The sequence below is a fragment of the Rhineura floridana genome, chromosome 16, assembly GCF_030035675.1.
Source record: "Rhineura floridana isolate rRhiFlo1 chromosome 16, rRhiFlo1.hap2, whole genome shotgun sequence".
NCBI classification, from domain to species: Eukaryota; Metazoa; Chordata; class Lepidosauria; order Squamata; family Rhineuridae; genus Rhineura; species Rhineura floridana.
The window spans coordinates 5605374-5609924 of NC_084495.1; positions in this window are offsets into that span (position 1 = coordinate 5605374).

Sequence of the window (4551 nt, forward strand, 5' to 3'; positions counted from 1 at the left end):
TGCCCTGGGACCTTATGGTGAAGGTCAGGTAAAAAACAATAAAGACTGAAGCAAAATGGTAATTTCCCTGAGCTAAATGAGGCTTCCAGGGGACACAGCCATGTTTGTGGCTCACACATCTGCCACATTCAGATAAAGAGCAAGATGTGGGTTGTGTAATTTTGAAACCTCTCCTGCCTTGTTTTATGTATTTGTTGCATTTTATCCCACCCTTTGACGCCCCTGGTTCAATTTCTGCCATCTGCAGGTAGGGTTGGAAAAAACCCCCATCACAAACTCTGAAGTAATCGCTGCCAGTCAGTGTAGGCAATACTGAGCTAGATGGGCAAATATCCTGGCTCAGTGTAAAGCAATGCCCTATGGTAGCAAGGAGCTCAGTAGTTATCCCCTCCCATTTTATCCTCACAACAACCCTGTAAAGTAGGTTAGGCTGAGAGATGGTCCCTGCCTAACCTGAGGCCAGACTGACCCAAAGCCATCCAGTGCACTTCAACACGCAGTGTGGATTTGGATCCATGCCCCCCTCCTTCTTGTCCAACACTGTACCATTTCAGCGCCGGAAGTGAGGCAGGCAAAAATGCCTGAAGCTACGGAGGAGGATGGCAGGGGAGGATGTGGCTCCCCTCAACCCCCCCCCACACCATCTGTGGTAAAATGTATACCAATATTTTTTCTACCGTGCAACTAGACACATTTTGTGCAATGCAAAAAAAAATAATTGTGCAGTGTGAAATAGGTTTTTGTGCAACTGAGCATATGGGACATAGTAAAGAGCTAGGTAGTTTCTAAAAAAGAAATAGATGAAGATAAATACTGGTTCCTTTCAAATCTCCATCACCTTATATTATCTGTCAGTGCTTTTTTGGTAAAAAACAAAACAAAACAAGAGGTGCCAGTTTGTTGTTATGTGCCTTCAAGTCGATTACGACTTATGGCAACCCTATTAATCAGTGACCTCCAAAAGCATCTGTCGTGAACCACCCTGTTCAGATCTTGTAAGTTCAGGTCTGTGGCTTCCTTTATGGAATCAATCCATCTCTTGTTTGGTCTTCCTCTTTTTCTACTCCCTTCTGTTTTTTCAGCATTATTGTCTTTTCTAGTGAATCATGTCTTCTCATGATGTGTCCAAAGTAGGATCACCTCAGTTTCATCATTTTAGCTTCTAGTGACAGTTCTGGTTTAATCTGTTCTGACACTCAATCATTTGTCTTTTTCACAATCTATGGTATGAGCAAAGCTCTCCTCCAACACCACATTTCAAATGAGTTGATTTTTCTCCTATCCACCTTTTTCACTGTCCAACTTTCACATCCATACACAGAGATCGGAAATACCATGGTCTGAATGATCCTGACTTCAGTGTTCAGTGATACATCTTTGCATTTGAGGACCTTTTCTAGTTCTGGCACTCCATCCTGGTGAGCGCCGTCACACACAAAAAAGCCCTGCGAATAGGACATTATGGGACTAATTGCTTGACTAGTTGGGGGCGGGCAGTGTGCTGGCTGCTTGTGCAGGAGGAACAAACCCTGATTTATATGTAAAAGTGGCAGACGTGTTTAAGCAAACTTGGTTCCCCCTAGTTGGGCCCTCATCAGCTACTGAGGCGTAGCACTAGGCCTGCTGTGAAATTCTTGCACTTTGCAAAGGATTCTGGGCCATGCTTCAGACCAGGCAGACCATCCCTGAGAGATCCTGGCCTGGCCTTTCAGGCCACACGGCTGCCTACTAGAGCTAAGAGTGTGACCCTAGGGCAGGAGGGATGGAAACGTCAGCCTAGGGACCAAATGCAGCCCTCAGAGCCTCTGTGCCTTGCCATGGGGACCCTTCCCACCCCACCCCACCCCACCCCTTTCTCCAGCTCTTTGGTTTGCTTGGGTGGAGGATATGGGTGGGTGGGTGCAGTAACGTAGTGGCAAATTCAGAAGGGCAGGGTCCCAGCACGAGAGCCACGCCACGCCCCCTCACAGCCACACCACGCCCCCTCACAGCCACACCCCCTTTCCCACTACCCCTTGCCTCCCTTGCTCTCCGTGTCATCTCTGGGTCCACACCACACCTAGAAGGGTGCTCAACGCTACCCTGGGTGTGCAGGCTACAAGGGAAGATTTGTGCCAGCGGCTCACCTGTCTTCCAGGGAAGCTATTCTGCCCTTACAGTCCTTCTTACTTTGGAACTTCTGCTCTCCTGCTGAACCCCAGAACATGGAAACGACGAGCATAGAATATCCTCAGATTGGCACACTGAGGCCACAAATTATTTTACTCTTATTTGTTCCTCCATTTGTTTCCCACCTTTCCTCCAAGGAACTGGAGGCAGCCTACATGGTTCTTTGCCCCTCCCCCTTTTATACTCAACAGCCCTGTGAGGTAGGTTATGCTGAGTGGCAGTGCCTGGCTCAAGGTGTCTTCCAGAGGCTGAGTGGGAATTTGAACCCTGGTCTCCCAGGCCCCACTCCAACACTCTAACTGTCCCAACATGCGTGAGATACTTTTCCCTCTTGCAAATTGCAGCAATGGGCAGAGAATTCCCTACAGCAGGGATTCCTCCCCTGCCACATGAGGCTCCTGAAGTGACCAGAGTGGTGTGAGAAGGAGCTGTCCTGGAGGAAGTCCCATTCCCCAGAGGGGAGAAATGGAGAGAAGAGACTGAATCCTGGTCTGGGCCACTTCAGACAGGATATGGCAGGGGTGTAGTCATGCAGGGTCTCAGGGAATCTTAGACCCCTTACTTTTTGGGGAGCAGGCTCCCAATGTTTCCAGTATCCTACGAGCCAATCAGCATGAAAGGGGAGTGTGTTAGCCACTGAGAGGAGTCTTCTAACATGCTTCTTTGTCCTTTTCTGTTGATTGGAGCCAATTAGAGTGGAAGGAGGCGAGACAGCCACTGAGAAGCCTCTTCTCAGTAGCTAACACTCTCCTCTCATGTTTATTGGCTCCTAGAGATGTCTGTTGTTGTGAGAAAAGGAATTAACAAGGATCTCATTCTCAACCCCGTGGCAAAAAAGGGGAAGGGGTCATGGCTGTGACTATCTTGAAAGGACCAGGCCCTTCTGAATTTGCCACTGCACTACTGTGCGCCAAAAGCTCTTTCTGTACTGTACAAACCAGGCTGGCCCTATCACTAGGCAGAGGCACCAGCCAATCTGGGGTGTCATCCAAGGGTAGCCAATTGTTATGCCAGGAAAAGGGGAGCTTGCGTGTGATCGTAGTCACCAAAAGACTGTGACAAGCCCTGTTGCACTCTGTGCCTTCGGGAGGGGGCAGGGGCACCATTTGCTGCTTCGGCCGGCCCTGCCTGCAAACTCGCGCACCAAGAAAAAAAGGAGCCCCGCCCCGTCACGGATGCGCTAGTTTGCTACATGCAAGGAAGTGGGAATTGGCTTGGAAGGCATTCCTGGCCCAGGCCCGCTCAGACGCCCGTAGGCCGTCTGAAGCCTCCTTCCTCCGCGCCACGTGCAGGCAGGTCCCGAGATAGCCGGCGGGGTCGGCGGAGGCGACGCCCGAGCCACAGCGCCCCCTAGCCTCCACGGGCGTCGCAATAGGCGGCGCGGCCTCTGGGGCGTCGGAACCGGCCGCGTCCCCTGTCCCCGAGAAAGCGCGCTTTTGTGTGCGTCAAAGCAGGCTCCCTTCGCCCCGCCGTGCCCGGACCGCGTCTCCCGGGCGCTCGACTCGCGTCTGGCTGCGCCTCCAGCCGCAGCTGCCGCCGCCAGAGAGCAACGGAGAAAAGGGGCGGCAGAGCGCGGAAACACCTGTTCAGGCGCGGAAAAGCGGCGGGGGAGCCTCCCGCCCCCGCTGTAGGCCCGCTTTTCGAGGCGCTCGTCCCGCTCCAAAACAGGCGCCCGAGCTCCCCTTTGGCGAGCAAGCCCAACGCGGCCTGTTGGAGACTTGCTTCCCCGGCCCCCAAGCAGGCATTCACCGCAAGTGCGATTTGCCGCCTCGGAATGCCGTTTCCTCGAGGGGAGAGGAGAGGTGGCGGCGGAGAGGAGAGGAGCGAGAGCAGCTCAGAGGGAACGCGCGTGGCAAAGTTGGGGCTGCGAGCGCCGGCTTGCCCTCGGGGCTCGGCCCAACCAGGGATTCCTTGCGAGGGTCTCGGCTGCAAACACACAAAACCAACCGGGGAGGGGAGGAGATGGCGGTGTCGGCACTAAGGGGCGCCTCTCGTTGCGTTTCGCGAAGTCCGCAAGATCTTCTGGGATTGGCAGAGACTGCCGCCGCCGCTGTCAAGCGCAGGACAGGCTGGCTGGCCGCTCTTCGGACCCGGGCCCCTTGGTCCCTCGACGGCGGCTGAGCCGGAGGCGCGCGCCAGGCCCTTTTTCCGCGCTCTTGCGCGGGACCTGCTAGCCCAAGGCTGCCTTGGCACACGGCTTGCTTCTGCCCCCTTTCCCTTCCCGCCCCCCTCCGTAATAAACGAGGGAGCGAAGCTTTCTCTCGTCATCCCCGAAGGGCCAAATGGATCGGCGGAGAGGCGACACGAAAAGGGGGGACCGAGGCCGCGGCCAACGCGGGATGCCAGTGAGGTGGGGCTTGCATTTAAATGGCCAATATGTCC